Source organism: Fringilla coelebs (assembly GCF_963513975.1).
Source record: "Fringilla coelebs genome assembly, chromosome: 20".
Classification (NCBI taxonomy): Eukaryota; Metazoa; Chordata; class Aves; order Passeriformes; family Fringillidae; genus Fringilla; species Fringilla coelebs.
Window position 1 is genome coordinate 9,852,352 of NC_140046.1, and position 17,619 is coordinate 9,869,970.

The following is a 17,619-nucleotide window of genomic DNA, read 5'->3' on the forward strand; positions in this document are numbered from 1 at the left end:
GCCTGTTCCCTTGACTCCAGTCATTTTTTCCATACTGGAAAAAGGCTCCTGGCAGCTTTTCTGGCACTGCTGGCCCCACTGGCTTTGCCCTGAGCATCACTGGAGGGGAGGCATCGGGGTGGGAGCAGCAGGGGATGACACTGGGCAGCAAAGGCTTCATTAAAGCGTGCAGCCCCAGACAGATGAGAGGTCTCCAGTTGCATTTGCTTTCCATCTTCCCCATCTGTTTGCTATGGTTTTAATTAAATCTACTGAGATTATTCTTGGCCTTCTCCAAGAACTAGAAAGCCAACCCGTGCCAATGTCCACTCATCTCTGCTCTTTGCTGCCAGGCACTAATGAGCAGGCATGGAGGGGAAGGAGCCCGTGGTCCCCTCTGCTCGCCAGCCATCATGAGCTGTTAATAAGGAGAAAGCCAAAAGGGCCCAGGCCTCCATCCCCTGACGCTTCAGTACTAAGCAAAACAAACTAATGAAGGATTCCACTTGTGGTTAGCTTGCTAATAGAAATGACAGGCTTCAAATAACCTGAAAGCATCCAGCACGATGCTTGTCTATCTGATCAGGGCTCCTCGGCTGGCACCTGACACTTTCAATACCAGAATGACATTCACATGCATTCTTTTCCAATGCTGTCACACAGCAAGAGCTTTCTTCTCTTCATTTGCTTAGAGGGTGCCTGGCAAAGCTATTAAGTCTGTGATGGGAGTGACAGTTAACTGCAGACCTGTCAGCCTTACTTCCGATGTCAGCACATCCTTGTACCCATTAGGAGCACATCGCTCCAGCTTCACAAATAACCTGTAATGTACTCTGGATTCTGCATCCAAACACGCCCCTGATGGGCTCGCTGAGAGGTCCCTTCTGAGGCACTCACAGGGTGTTTGTTTAGTTGATCCTTGAAAGGGCTTTTCCGAGGAGAAACAGAGGGAAAATCTGAAAGCCTTCAGAACATTTTTCACTTGTGTAGTTGTGAGCAAGGTGAATTGTTGTCCAAGTGTCTCTCCTGACCTGCCTTTTGTAGGTTGGAACGGTGAATTTTGAACCTGCTTAGCCTGGAGGAAAGTTCCTGGTTTTTTCCTGTTTATGAAGGCCATTAATGGAAAAGCGATGACCAGTAATGAGAGTTTCAATGAAATATTTGCCACAGCAGAATTGTAGAGAGGAGAGGAAACCAACACAGCAAAAGCTGCTGCCAGCCCAGCAGCACTCTGAGCATTTTCCTGCAAGTGTGGCCACTCAGTGCTTGAGTATCTCAGTTACAAACTCAGGGGCTGCAGCTTCATTCCCTTATTCTTGGCACTCACTTATACAGCTCAATGCTCCCTGTTCATGACACATCCCAGTAACCCACAACACTTAACTTTTAAAAACACTTTTTTTCAAAAATAGAAGCATTAAAGGGTTGGAACTGCTAAAGGGTTTAGGAATGCTAGGAGATGAAATAATGGGGTTTTTAATCTTGTTCTTCAATGCAAAGAAAAGCAGTGGTCCCTCTACATTGTCAACAAATGCAGGAGCAATACAGTTTCGTAGGTTAAAGGATGGGTTCCTATCCGAATATCATGATTTTTTCAGCTGAGTGACTCAGGGGTAAACATTGTTTCTCCATTTTTCTGTCCCAGAACTGAGCCTGAACTGAATCATGGAAAATGTCACAGAAATGATAGTTATGAATTGATGAGTAGTTAACCAGTAATGCACTTACAACTGTTCTGCTGTAACTCTTCAGGTATTCTTTCTTCGCTCTTCTGAGTGGGATTAGCCATCATCTGTCTTTTTAGGGAGTGTATGATAAGATGCCTAGAAACCAAGCAAACCAGTCTGGTCCATTCTGCCAAGAATCTTTCAGTGCCCTATAATCTGTGATCCTGAGCTCAGCAACAGTGGGATCAAGAAATATGGTTTGCATTGAACTCCTCATGCCTGACTGAGCCCAATTTAGGAAGTAGATGTCAATTGTAATTGCCCTTTGTCTGTGTGATCTGGGAATTAATAGCAGCAATAAAACCAGGAAAAAAATTAATAAATACACCTACATCTCTGCTACTCTTGGTAAAGTTTGAGTCGTAACTGGACCTCTAATAAACTATTAAAATAACAGAAGTTTGAACTAAAACCATAGGTTTTTTCTCCCTGAGATTTTCTCCTGAGATGCTGCACTTGGGATTCACAATTAGATAACCTGCCAACCTCGAGAACATTCACTGCTGCAGTGGTGATTGCCAGGAGATTCAGGTGCTTGAAAAGTAGGGTGGACATCTTGTGGACAATTCAATTATTTTTAAAGCTTTGCTAATGCAGCTGAGAAACCAAGCTGCCTTCTTGGCATCTGCTGTTGAATGTACTGTACATTAGATATACAAGAGATGGGGCCAGGGGGAGTTTCAAATTCAACAGCCCAGGTATCAATTAAAGTTGGGTTATTTTCGTATGTCACTGTTCTGACCCTTCAAACAGAGCAGCTATAGTGGAATCAGGATGTCTCTCTGACCCTGTACTATGCAAATGCACCGAGGCCAGAAGGACCAGAAAACCTACTGAATTTTAATGGCAGAAGGGTGTGATGCCCCTAATTCATTGACATTCTGAGTGTGTTTTTTCACTAATCCTCACACTCAGTAGGCACAACTTTCTTGATCTTGGTGCTTCCGTGGGGTGTGCAGGTCAAAAAGGCAGCTGAGATTGGCTAGAAGGAAGTCAGGCTCTACAGCACAGAGGGATACATTTAGACACAACTAGAAATGGGCATGAGTCATGAAATTCAGGTAAGAACCCAGACTCTCCTGAAGCTGGAGTGATAGGTGAGCCATGCATTTGGGTCAGCCCTGTGGAGATACTGACCAGTCAGCTGATCCACAGCCAGAATTTCCCAAAGTCCCTTCCTGGGTTTACATTTTGAAGGATATTTTGGAAATAATCTGTTCTCACGAAGAACTTGGTGAAGTTTCAGTGCAGAGTTATCTGTGTGGTTCTTCTGCTTGGCCCTCTCTCCCTGAGTGACATGGAGAAGCAGCTCTGGCATGAAGAATAACAAAATAGAGGCATAAGAAGAATAACAAATTATTTTCTGCAGTGATTTTTTCAGCTATATTGTGTTCCACTTGAAAAGAGATAGAGTTGGTAACCTGTGGCTCCATGTGGAAGTGGAGTGATGCTGAGTGGTCCCCAGGTCCTCCTGGGCAGGACACAGCCAGTCAGACACAGGGACAGGCTGCTCCTCCCTGCTGATTGAGGAGAGCTGCTGTATTTTGGGAGCTAATGCTACATCTGGTGGCTCTGGAATGAATTCCACTTGCTGTGGAGTGGGATGCAGGCAGCAGTGGGTTTATGCTGTGGGTCTGTGCTGCGTCATGTGCACAACAGAGGGTTTATTCTGTGGTGGATTGAAGGGCAGCATTCAGGGTTGGAGCATTACAGGGTGAGGAAAGGGGGTTTTACTGCAGAGATGGTTTTCATTCACTTGGCAGTTTGGTTTGGTTTTGGGGTTTTTTTCCCTTAGTTGGCCCTGGCTGGTTTTGCCTTTTTTGCTCTTTTCTTCCCGATGGCTTTAAAAATCTTAAATGTTTATGAATTTGGGCCACATAGTATTTAAATTCCCAAACAAAGGCCCATTCTTCTCTGTAACCACCTTGTGACTTTCTAAGGTTGTCAAACGTGTTACTCTTTTTTTTTTAAAGGGAGTTTTGTATATAGAACCTCAATTATTTCCTCATAAAGTGATTTTAAAATGATTCCCCAGTGAGTTTTAGGAAAGTGTGTCTAGACTTTTTTCTTTTTTTGCTTTATCCCAGTCTCCCCTTCCAGCCTGCCCCTATCATTTAGTAGGTTACGGATAGCTGAGGATTTGTTGTACTGCAATTTAATGCTGAGTGTGTGCTGTGACCTTTGGGGGGGGCAGTCTGTTGGCAGTATCATTACAAATAAAGTACTAACAGATTTCAGATGTTTATAGATTCCAAACTGGATGCTGACGCCTGCAGTCATTTATAAACTCACCTCCACAGATTTTCACATTTGACACCGAGGTGGTGGTATGGCCCCTGCTCAGATGCCAGCTGATTGCTTTCCTGAGCTCCTCCAGAGCCAGGTGGCCTCCCCTCGGTGCCTCTGCTGTCTGACCAGGGTAGCAATTGCAGCTGCAGGAGATAAAGCTGCACGGCCCTGCCTGAACGGCCAGGGCTGCCCCGTGCTCCGTGCCAGCGCAGGTATTTGTTATTTCAGGTGGACACGGCCAGCTCAAAGGCTTCACAAACCCTGGCCCACATTAGCCAGGCTGCTCTTGAGCAGTGGCAGACACTCAGACTCCAGCGTGGGGAGGGAGCCAAGCCATTAACATGGATTTGGGGGTAATTTTTACAACCCCAGTCGGTGGCTGAAGTCAGGGGCTGTCCCTGGGGTGCAGCACAGCACCTCATGCACGCTCTTGGCACAGGTTTGCTGCAGTGTGACGGTGACATGAGGACAGGAGAGCTAAGTAAGCAATGTCTGAGCCTCTGGCCTGTCTCAGCTGTACAGATTTGGTTGAGTGCAGAGCACACACTCAGCCCACAGAGCTCCAATTCCCAGCTGGCTGCTGTTCTGCTGCCAGGCTCCCCTTCCCCAGCTGCTCCAGCCCCGAGACAGGGCGCTCCTGGAGAGGGGCTCATCGTGGGAGGGAGGATTTGCATGGCAGGATGCTAAGACAGCCAGAGCTGTGGTCGGCTTTACTGCAGGAAGTGGATTAGGCAAATCCCTGAGACAGTGCAGAAATCCATTTTTCCAGGTGCTGAGGCTGAAGGAAACCTGTAATTAATAGTATCCCGATTTTTACTTAGTTAAGTCTTAGAGCGAGGTATCCTGGAGTTTATATTTTTAGCAGCCACTTTAAGAGAGGGTGGAGGAGGGTAAGTGTGCATGGAGGGAGAGATTAATTTAAAATTGATAACCGCATGGCAGCACCACAGTTTTAACAAGCTCAAGGCCTGCCTGGCGCAGCCTGCTGTACTCGGGGGACTGGAGTTCAATTCTCCGTGCTGCCAGTTGAAATCAGAAATCACAACTGCAGTGATTAGCAGTGAATTTCCTGATCTTGGTGCCGCAGGCAAAGGAAGGAGGGGACTGTCTTTTTCCCTATCTCCAGCGAGGTTAACCCCTAGCAGGGAAGACAAAGGTAGGGAAAGGGAATCTGGGGCAGTTTACACCATTTAAACTAATACATGCTGTTTAAAAAAAAATCAATGGCCATTAACAGCCCTGCCTGACTGTGGAGAAGTGCCCAGCAGCGTCTTAATTAATCTCACCGCTAATAGAGGAGCATCACTTCCAAATGCTTGTGCTACCCCTCTCCTTCCAACGATGTAGGTCAGATCTACGGAGGCAGAATACAGATGGCAAAACCAGGGACTTGGATGTCATTCCAGAGTCATCCCAAATGCCAGGTTTACACCAGTGTAGCTGGGACCAAACTTGACTTATTCACATCACCATCAAGTACCACCCCCTCTTGCTTTCCCTGTGTTTGTTCATCAGGAATGGATAGTCTGGAAGCACTGAAACTGCTATATTTTTAAGTTCTTACTTATTTCTATTATTTGTCCATATAAGATGACTCCTGATGAACAGAAAACAGCAGCACTTGTGAGTGTGTGGTCAATATGTCTGCACTGGTCCCTTGGTTCCTTTCTGAGTGATGTTGCTGCTGAAGGTTGCTTGTCTGGGTCCCTTGTAATGTAAAAGGAAGGAATTTGGCTAATGTGTAATAATATCAAACTACAATCTGTAAAACTATTGCAATGGGCAGAAAGTTGGGGCCTCGTTTGTCAAGTCTCTTCGGCCTGGAAAATGGAAGCATTTTGGTAGCTAAAGCATGAAAAGGTGTTGCTTCATGGATAATAGATAGTGTGTCCAGACATTACCACTAATTCAGACCCTTGCCTGATGGAGAGGGCTGGAAATGATTTTGCTTGCTTGCCTCTTTGTTCCTTCCTGACCCTTCTGTGGGTCAAAACCAAGTATTTTTTCAGCTGAGCTGCGGAAGCACGTGATTTGCACAGGCACCACACTGGAATAATGTGTGTACTTGGGCTTTTGACTTATCCATGGGGTGCCCAGCCCTGTCCCAGGGTCTCTCCACCTTTGACCGTCTCCTCTCCAGTAAAATCAAACAAAGGTTGGTGTTGTTTGGGACAGAGCTGTCTCTTCTCTGTGGGCAGCTGCTGAAGTCCAACACTGGCAGGGCTGCTCAGGAGCTCTGGGAGGTGTCAGTGGGGTGTGGGGTCCCTCCTGCTGCCCCAGGACACCTCTGACCACAAGAGCCTCAGCTGTGGCTCAGTGATCATCAGTGACCAGCTGGGTCTGGCACCGGTGAAGTTTCAGGAGAGTTGAAATTAGATTTCACAGGAAGGTCTGATGCAAGGTTTGTGTGGTAAGTCATGCTCTGGCTGATCTCATGTCCAGGCTCTGTCCCCCAGCACTGCCTGCTTTTTCATGTGATTTTTGATTTCACCATGAAAGGTTTGTATAAACTTTGTTTCTCAGATCAGTAGAAGAAAGCTGAGCTAAATTATCTCCTCAACTTTAGTGAGTTTAGCTGCTAAAAGTCAGCAACAGAGGTAAACTACAGTCAGTCAAGTATATGGCAGCAGGGTTAGTCCTGTTGTTTGTTTTAGGGGATGATTGTTCATGTGGAAATTTTTAACATGAATATCACATGCACATAAATATACACATATATATGTCCTACTGCTTTAACCATAGAAACTAATATGGCTGCAGTAAACATCAAAACAGAGAGGCTGATAATCTCTGAGGCTTCCACAGATGAACACCAACCTTTATTGCTTTGATGCTGTTCATTTTCAAGCCCATATATTGACAGAGGTATGAAAGTTGAGTCTGGGCAAGGTGGCAAATCACAGTGTGCTCCCTGCAAGATTCACTTGCTCCGGATTTTCTCTCCATCCTCTCCCTCAGCACCTCAGGGGGATGGGAATGGGGCTGTGGTCAGTCCATCACACATTGTCCCCCCTGCTCCTTCCTCCAGAGGGCTTGGACTCCTCACCCTCTGCCCCTGCCCCAGCCTGGGGTCCCTCGCAGGGGAGAGTTCTCCAGGAACTGCCCCAGTGTGGATTCCTTCATCCATGGGCTCAGTGCCTCAGGAACTGCCCCAGTGTGGATCCCATTTCCCATGGGCTCAGTCCCTCAGGAACTGCCCCACTGAGGTCCCTCCATGGGGTCACAGGTCCTTGCAGCAAACCTGTTCCAGGTGGGCTCCTCTCTCCATGGATCCCCAGGCCCTGCCAGGACCCTGCTCCAGCAGGGCTCCCACGGGGTCAGAGCCTCTTCAGCCCCCCCTGCTCTGCCCTGGGCTCCTCCTGGGGCTGCAGGGGGATCTCTGCTCCCCCCTGGATCTCCCTGGGAGCTGCTGGCTGCTGTTGGTTCCCTTGGACGTGGAGGAAGCTCCAAGCAGCTCCCCACAGAAGCCACCCCTGCAGCCCAAACCTTGCCCTGCAAACCCCATACAGTCACTCATCCTCAACAGCTCTTGCCTCAAGAACATAAAAATCTCCAGACACAATCTCTTAATCTGGTCAATGACAGTTTCCCAGCGCACCAGTCCCAGCACAGCTCTCCCACCTTTGGTGTGACTTGAGGCCACCAAGCTGTTCCATGGAAAGCACAAAGCAACTTCTTTGAACTTAAGATCCCAAATTCAAACTGATGTAATTTAAGCACAGGATTTGGCCCATGGACTCCAGTTCTGGCTCCCCTGGCACTTGTAAGCTTTTTATTACTAATTAAAGTTGGTAAGTAGTCCCCCTCAGGGTGTTTTGGCTCATAAATGAAGGCCAACAAAGTATCTAATTTTGCTAAATAGAGTAATTTTTTATATGCCAACAGAGGGCTCTTGGTTAGATTTTGTTTTCCCTCTCCCCACTGTTATTTAGACGCAAGAGCTCTGATGTTTCCTTTCCACATCCAAAACCAAAAGCAGCTCTTGTCTCCTTGTTCTTGTTTCCCTGCCCTGCTCTGTTCCCTCAAGCCATACCTGCTCCAGCTCCCCCAGGAGGTCCCATGCCCATGGGTCCAACCCCAGTTCTCCCTGTTGACCCCACTGGGAGTCTTTGCTGGAAAAGACCCTATTCAGCACACACAGGAACATCAAAATCCTGTTATGTGCAGTTTTCAACCCTGAAATATTCAAAGCCGCCAGCTTTTGAGTAATTGCACATATCTGAGTTCTTATCAGAACATTATTTTCTCCTTAGCCAGTTAAAACATGGTTTTCTTTCCCTTCTTAAAATCAAACCTGTTACAGTTTGATGAATGAAGCAGCAGAATTAAAAGTGTTTCAATAGCATGAGCATTACAAACCCCTCATTGACAGGGATTGTTTTAGTGATAATCATTTAGCAGAGCTGGAATTTGGAGAAGCCATTCTGACCAGCCAGCAATGTGAAATATTTGGGGTGAATTTCATCTCTATAAAGACCAAAAGCCATTTAAAAAGCAGACTGGAGTCTTTTGATTTACATTTCTGATATTAAACAGGGAGCAGCTCTCTGTATTTTTTTGCTACAGGGCATCACTTCATTGCTAAGAAATAGGGCTATGGCAAGGATCCAGTTCCTTAATGAACCAGCCTATCTGGAGCAAAACAGCTTTTCACACCATAATAAACAATGAACACCTTTTAGATAACAAATTCAATGGCAAAAATATTGCATTGTACATGTCAGAGCCCCATAATTTAATGGAAGCACTTGCTGCATTAGTGGTTTACATTAATTTTTAAAATTAATTTTGTTTGGCCTGCGGGGGAAATACTTTCTTTTTTGCTTCTGATATCCTGCAGCTCATTAACACTTTTTTACTGCTGCTGTACAATACTGTCTGTAATCGTCCAATTTGTAGCTAGAGGCTCATTTTTTAACTAGAGAGAGAAGAAAAAAATGGAGCTTTTACTGAAATCATAAATGAAGCTTCAACCACAGTGAAAAATCAGCATCTCTAGCAACAGCCAGAGTGCTGTGGCTTTCTGAGGGTGTATTAATTAAACCCTGGATGGATTGTGTGCCAGCAATTTCTGGGTAGCTCTGTAGCCTGGGACAGGGAACTTTTCATCCCAATTCTGCCCTGCAGACATTGGCCAGGGAAGCACAGTTCCTCCCTTCACTGAATAGAGAGCTCATTTTCTGGACACTGAGGGGCTTTAGCTGGAGGTCTCCAATATTGTCATTTCTCTGGGAATTGTGTGATATGGGTTTCAATTTAAAAAGTTATTGTGCTTATGCAGAGTTACTGAAGAGCACAAATGCATTTTCACCTTAGAGCGCTGGAACGCTGCCCTGGCCAGCAAAACGAGAGAGCCCAAATCAAACTTCAACAACTCCAGCCTCAGCCCAATTCCCTGCACTGTTCACAGTTGTTAATTTAACAGTGGACTGGTTCTATCTGCCTGAATTAAGTGCCATGTGGGCAGTGCTGCTGGATCCCAGCCTCTCTGCACACTCCACTGGGTCTCCCTGGCTGCTCTGCAGATAAACCAACCCCACTGAGCAGCAGGACCTTCCACAGGGCCTGTCACACCCTGTGCTGGGTGTCCTCAGCTGCTGCAGCTCCAGGGGATGGGGCTGGTCCTCAGGGATGGACAGAAATGGTCCTGGAATGTGCTCCCAGTGACAGAGCAGGGACTCTGCAGCAACTGGTGGTTTGCTAAGGCTGGTGGTGAAGGCTGAAGGTCTCTCACTCATGGCACTGCTGCAGAAGACACACGGGTGTGTCCTGGCACATGTTGGCTTTGTCACTACAGGTGCTCATTCCTCCTGCCAGATCCAGGAGCAATCACTCCTCCTGCCAGAACAGAGGGATAATCATTCCAGGCTGCACAGGGTGGAAGGATTATTTCTGTCTCTGTAGCTGTCTGTCCCCCATCACTGCACCACCCCAGTGCTGTCAGGCCATGTTTTCCACATTTTCAATATCATTTCACAGCTTTTTCAACACGAGTGCCCAAATGTCAGTTGTGCAGTACCACGTAGAATGAGTGAGCAATGAGAAATGTAGGTGTGGAGCAGCATCTGTATTGCTTGACCTGCACTGTGCTTTCATGTAAGGAAAACAATAGCTGTGAATTCAGAAGAGTTAAGCTGAGCTTTGTGTTTAATGGGAGGTGCTGTATTGCTGTGAATGTAAAGGTGTAAATCCATGACATTGTACCAGTAAGACTGGGCTCTCCCAGCATGCAGGAGGAATGTCCAGGCTAACTGGGATCGTGCTGTACAGGACAGTATTTGTAGATAGGAAATGGTGTGTAATTACAGGGGTGAGATCATCAGTTTATATAACTCAGTGTGACTTCGCTGATGTCAGTGGAATTGTGCCAATTTACACCAGCTGAACGAGACAAACACTTGCACAGATGTGCTGAGTCTCCCTGCTGTACGTGGTGGGAGTCCTGGCTGCAGCTGGGGCAGGCTGGCTCCCCTGCCATGAGCCCCTCCAGCTGAGCAGCTGCTGGGGCTTTTGACACCACTGCTACAGGAACCTGCAGCTTCCCCTCACTGGGAGGTGAACAGCAGAAATCTGTGGAGAAAAGGTGTCACCACCTGGGCCTTCTCTGCTAAGTGAAAGACCAATGGTTGGGCAGGCCAGGGAAGGTTGGTATGAAATCTGATTCTTGCCAGCACTGGAAATCCCTGCCTTGAATGGGTAATTCTCTGTGAAATCAAGGGTGCTGCATGTGGAGCTACTTCAGCTGAATTTGTCACCATTTCTAGTTGAGGGAAAGGAATCACAGAATTACAGAATGGTTTGGGTTGGAAGGGCCCTTAAAGACCATCTTGTTCCAACCCTCTGCCATGGCAGGGACACCTCCCACTGTCCCAGGCTGCTCCAGCCCTGTCCAGCCTGGCCTTGGGCACTGCCAGGGATCCAGGGGCAGCCACAGCTGCTCTGGGCACCCTGTGCCAGGGCCTGCCCACCCTGCCAGGGAACAATTCCTCATTCCCAATCTCCCATCCAGCCCTGCCCTGTGGCAGTGGGAGCTATTCCCTGTGTCCTGTCCCTCCATCCCTTGTCCCCAGTCCCTTTCCAACTCTCCTGGAGCCCCTTCGGGCACTGGAAGGGGCTCTGAGCTCATCATGGAGCCTCCCCCAGCCTTTCCTGGCAGGAGAGATGCTCCATCAGAAGCAGAACTGAGGTTGTTCCCTGGAGGAGCAGCAGGGCAGCTGCTGCACAGGGATGACCTGGGGAAGGCATTTGAGCACCAGTGCTCAACTCAAGGTGCTAAATAAACCAGAGGGGCTATTGTTGCCTTTCAGAAAGGCTATCTGATTTTTTTTTTTCATGGAACTTGTAGCCATTTTGAAGCTTTCATTTTTCATAATGTCACAGATAATCTTTTATCTATTATCCAATAGTGCCATTCTGACAGACATTTGCATCAAATGGGAAGGCACAGGCTGGAACTCTCTCAGGTGGGGAAACCAGCTTGATCTGAAAGGTTATTCCCTCTCGCTGGGTCCTGGGCCTTTGTTCTTGATTCACACCCGCTTCCCCCCATCTAAATGCAGGCATTTCTAGAGCTTTTTCTTTAGAGAAACCTTCAATTCAGAGATCTGAGCTTATTCAAGCTTCTTCCTACATACCAGTCAAAAACTTGTATTCACTGCAAATGATGAAGCTGCTTTGAAACTTTTGTTGAAGACTCTGTATGCCTCCAGAATCCTTTCAGAACCTTTCCTACAGAGACACAGCAGCTTTCCCACTTTTTAAGGGGAGGAAACACTGATGAAGGAAGGAATTTAAGCAGCCAGGAGCCTTTTTGCAGTTGCATCTCTATCTACCAACCACCCCCTCGAAAGTCCATTGGGAGCAATGACCTTTAAAGATGTGGGTAGAATATGAGCTGAGTGTCTAAAAGTTAGCAAAGCAGAAAAACTGCATGACTGGAAATATGAAAATCAGTTCAATATTACCTCTGTTTCATAATTCTTTGCTTATGAGGTTATTAAATGACAATATAAAAGGGTGAATAAACTTCCATTTCGCACAATCTCCCTGATTGAAGAAGTATCCTTGTTCTCCACCTAATAAACACAAATAAGGCTCTTTTTCAGAGCCTTGTTGTGTTCTTTCTTGGGTTATTTGAAAGTCATTCTCAGCAGACTGACTAAGCAAAAGGATTCCCTGCCCATCACGAGCTTCCCAATCCCCCTCATGTCTCACCAGTGCATCCCCAGCTGCTGAGCCAGCCCTGGGCAGGAGTCTGGCATGGTGGTGGCAGGGAAGCTGTGCTTGGGCTCCACAGCTCTGCCAGGGGCTGCTGCTGCCTTCTGCTGTGGCCAGCTCCTGCTGCAGTCCTGGGGCTGAACTCCTCTGCTCCCAAAGGGGTGCAGCATGGCACCCCCTGCCTTCCCAGCAGAAATTATCCCAGCCCATAATTAACTTCTCTCCAGCAAACCCACAGGGACTCTGGCTGCTCAGAGCTTCCTGAGGGGGGGCAAAGCTCACAGGTGTTATGGAGTGCTGGGTTTGGAGGCCTGGCCACCATGGAAATGTTCTCCTTTTCACATGAAAATACCCATCCCAAGCTGGGAAGGAGCAGGCATCCATTCCTGCCAGTAAGCAGGCATCCCAAGTTTGCCACATAAATATACATCCCTGATCACTGTGGGGGTTTTATTACACAGACACATCGTTAATGTACTTGTTGTCATTTTAAAGTCCTGGATTAATAGGAAAGAGCAGCATTTCCCCCAGTGGAAGCTGAATATAAAATTTCTTGAATACCAAAGTAATAATTTTGATTTTATCATGAACTATTTTAATAGGCAAAGAAAAATGAGAAGAGGCAAGGAATTATCTCCTCTTCTTCCATCCCAAGCCCTTCCTTCCTTCCAAACATCTTCTGCAAGGAGCAAATTTTGAATAACAACAGTGATATTGTGTAGGAACCCCTGTTATTAACGCTGCAGCCATGGGATGCAGAAGAGGGAAGCATCAGTGCCCCAACTCAGGATCCAAGGGATTGGAAATTGTTTCTGAATGTTTCTAAGTGAGTGTTTCTAGGTGCTGTGTTGTTTATGAGCAGGAAAAATTAGCTGTTCCAGGCATGGAAAACCCCAGGGAAGATCTGATCTGGCCACAGATGAAACAGAATTTGCTTCCCAGAGGTCTGTGCTGGTGGAATGTGTGTTATGCAGTGATCATTAAAGGAAAGCTCCACATTAGAATTTGTGGGTTTGGGGATAGGCCATGAGTGACTGTGAGGAATCTGAGTCACATTTGTTCCTGCTGTGGTTGAAATCCAGGTTAACTCTGTCACAGCAGTGAAGTTTCCAGGAATAAGAGAGTCCATGTGCAGGGAAGAGCCATCACCACCCCCCACCATGGGTGTCCCACTCCCAGGCCAGGTCCCACTGCCCCCACCTCATCCTCTGCTGTGTGTCCACATTCTCATTTTGTGTTTTCAAAGTGGTTCTTGCAACTATGAGGGGACTCTGTTTGGAGGAATTTTCCCTCTTTGAGGGAAAACTGAGGTTTTTAACATGACCATGTGAATATGGACACAGAGATCATGAGAAAAGTGCTGCTCCATGGGGATTTGCAGTGGGATAACAGGAGCCCCTTCCCCTGATGGACACTGATGGTGTGGCTGTCCTTTAGCCCAGCCAAAAGTGTCATCAGGGGTTTCTGGCACCTCTTTGGGGGGTGGGGAGGGTGTGAGCTGGGCAACAGCAGCAACCCCAGAGGGGCAGAGAGCTCCTGGGAGCAGTGGGAACAGGATGAGAACAGGCTGGGACACTGCCCCATCAGCAGGCTGGGAGGATGCCAAGCTCCCAGGGCCCAACAGCTCTGAGATGGGAGGAGAATCCCAGCACCCACCCCTGCCTTGTGCAAGGATGTGGGATTGCTGCCAAGGCAAGAGCAGGATCTGACCCAGCTGGTGCCCTCCCAGGACAGGGGTAAGGCCCCTCTCCAGCCACTGCTGCCCCATCACCTGGCAGGTACTGACACAGAGCATCATGGCAATATGTACTTTAAACATATTTCCTGATAGCATTTCAGTAGTTATTAACTAGGAAAGCAATTGCTAATTAGGGGCTCAGTAATACATGCAAGTCTGTCATCCTGATAGAATGGCACTGCTGCTGGTAATAAAAACATTGGAGGTGCTTTACATTCTTCAGTTTAATTAAGAGTTTGTGTAATTATAGTGCTGTTTTGCTGTGTTTTGTCTAAGAGAGCTGGAGTAAGGTCCAGTGTGCTGTGAAAGTCTCTGTGGAGTTACTTTAAGTGATGTGGAATCCCAGCTGAAAGGGGAATAGTGGTGGAATTTGGTGAGGAATTGAATGCACAGCCTATAGGCACTGCTTGGAGATTTAGGCAAGGGGTTTGCTCTCTAAAGGCATGGTCTGAAGAGAGGTGGTGACAAAAACTCCTTTCTGAAGAGACTTCCCCTTTTTTTTTTTAATCCATAGCTACAGTGACTTTTTAACAGAGTATTTAAACTTTACAAGCCCAGGTGAGGTGGGCACAATCTTCTCTTTCACTTGTTTCCCCAGGGTGACAAATATTTCACCCCTGCAAGGCAGTGTCAGGGACAAACCTTCCCTGGGGCTGTGCAGGAGAGGGCTGAGCAGTGGGGTCTGAGCAATGTCAGGGTGTGAGTCTCAGCCCAAAAACCAGCTGAAAGGTTTGTTTTGTTCACCTGTTACTGCCTGAAGAAGAAGTTGGGGGTTGGAAAGAGTCAGAACTCTTTCATCAAAACTGGTTCTCCTGAGAACCTCCTCTGCAGTCCATAAGATGTGTGTGTTTAATTCTGTCTGGGGTGTGTAAGCTTCTATATATTACACCTAACAATGCCAAGAGCACTAGCCAGGGGTAACTGCAATATTAGTAACCTCAAATTACAATGACTTACATTTATAGCTCTTTTTAATAGTGTTTTACTGTCCATATTGCAAGTTTTACAGTTTGTAGCACTTACTGATAAATACTTCATAAGCTCCTGTGGCTCCCCATGCCATGGATGCCTCCATTGCTCTGCATGTATGTCACCCATGATTGAGTGAAAATAGGAACCTTATGGGACAGAGAGGCTTTCTGAACTAGAAATCATTATTGCTAATGATGATGCAGAAGCAGACACCTAATAACAACTTGAGGAGTTTGTTCAGTCCTATTAAGTGGAAAGTCTTGGCCTCCTGGGCTTGGCCTCTTGGAACAAAGTTTTAAATAACCAGCTGATGACGCAGTGGCTCAGAATAAAAAGTAAATCTGTGCTCTTAGGTTCTGCTCTGGTCCGTGGAGTTGGATTCTGTCAGAAGTGGAGCAGTGAAATTTAGCAAAGCATGTGACACCTGCGTAATGAACAAGTGGCCTCTGAGAAATAAGTCTGTGTTAACCTGATTTTAATAAGACAGCACCAGCAGAGCCCAGGACAGCGTGAAGAACAAAGAAAAGAGCTTTCCCATCTTGAATATGTGGGACTGAAAACCTAGAGAGAGAGAGAGAACACACTTCAGTACCATGGAACCTGGAAGTATTGGATTATCCTTAGTGTTCATTATCCTTGAGTATAGTAATTGTAGTGCAGAAACTGATGACAGATAAATATTGTTCTCTCTTTGAAGGAAGTATGTGGTTTAAACCTGCCTTTAACAGCTGGTATCAGACTTGAAGCAAATACAGAAGGTTCTCATGATTAAACTGACTTTTTTTTATCCCGTCTGAACCTCAGAAGTGAACTGGATTGCATTGTCAACATCTGAGATCTATTACTGACTGACAAATGTTCAGCTGGGGTTTGGGAATTATATCTGAGACTTAGACTGGATATTGGGAAGAAATCCTTCCCTGTGAGGATGGGCAGGCCCTGGCACAGGGTGCCCAGAGCAGCTGTGGCTGCCCCTGGATCCCTGGCAGTGCCCAAGGCCAGGCTGGACAGGGCTGGGAGCAGCCTGGCACAATGGGAGGTGTCCTTGCCTATGGAGGAGGTAGAATGGGATGTGGTTTAAGGTCCTTCCAACCCAAATCATTCTGGGATTCTGTGACAACAATCTTGGGAACTGCTGCTTGAGTTACCACTGGATAGGTGATGGACACTTGGTGAACCTGGGGAAAATGTTACTTGAAAATGTATATTATGTATTGTTACCTTGAAACTGTGTTATGTTTTCAAAATGTACAAAATTGATACAAATTACTGCTGGCCTCTTATCCCCCAGATGTGCTGAGAGTTAATCTGTGTGGTTGGCAGCAGGAGCTGCAAGGGCAGAGCAGACACAGTTACCATAACCAGCCATCTGCAGTCTCTGATCCATCCCAAGAGGAAAGATGGAGTTTTCAGGAAGGTGCAATAAATTTGGGGCATTTAAGAGCAAGAGTTGCCCCTGGTCAAGGCTGGTGCCACCTGGGCTAAGACTTTTCATTTTTATGTCCCCTCTAAAGAGTTCACAAAGTAACCTGTTGCAGCCTCAGCTCAGAACCACACTGTGGCCATCCCTGCTCAGGACCTTCCCACTTCAATCCCTCCTTGGCCCAAGGGAAGCTCTTTGGGCAGCAGGAGCTCCCAGCTAAGGGTGGAGCTGTCCCCAGGGAGCCCGAGCAGTTCTGTGACAGCACCGAGCCACTCCCAGCGCGTCCCTTCCTGCTGCTCACAGGCTGCATCTGTCACATCAGCCCGAGTGCCTGCAGTCTGTAAGGCTTAACTTATGTCCCTGGATGAAAGAATTAAAGAGCTTGTCTGGGCTCTGAGTTAAGGGCTCCTGTGTGTTCATAGGACTTGAGTTATTTAAGTTCACTCTGCAGTGAAACAACCCCCAAGGGACTGTCAGCTCGAGAACACCCACTAACCACAGCTTGTCATGTTACTGCATGGAGGGAGGAGTGAGCTTTTAAGTAATTAGTGCCCAAAGCATTCACTGCTTTGTAGGTCAAAAGCAAAACCTTAATTCTACCAGAAAACTAATCAGAAGCCAACACAGATTTGGGAGCATGGCTGTAATCAGCTTTCCCTGTGACACACCACTTAATGAGTAGGCAGCAGCCTTTTCCTCCAGCTCAAATTTCCAACTGACCCACAGAGAGCATGTTGTTGTAGCTTTAATCACCAGGTGACAAAGGTAAGGATATCCACAGTGGGTCCAGGATCTGAAATGGATGGTTGGGCCTTTGTTACAGAATGGAAATAGCAAAGTTCATCCTGGCCTCTAAGGTGTGTAACTGGGTGGCTGCTAGTCATCTGGGGAACCAGAGGGAAATAGGAAGAACATGTAGCTCACGTAGCAGAAAAGCTGTCTGAATTTCTGTTCTTCCATGAATGCATGCCTGGATAATCTCTTGGGAGAGCTCCTTGGGCACAAAACATGAGCAGGGTCTGCGGTGTCCTTGGGGTCCTGGCAGGACCCCACTCCTTATCCCTGATCTTCAGTGCAGGTACAAAGATAACAGCGGAGTTTCCTTCTTCAGGCACTTCTGGAGATCCTCAGGATCTCCTTTGGAAGTGGTTACATGCATTTGTACACGAGTTGAACATTGCTGCTGCCATCCTTTAAAGCCTGAGGATTAATTAAGCCATTTTAATCGCGCGCTCTTGTGTACGGTTAAAGCGCAACGGGAGCAGAGGGAGGGA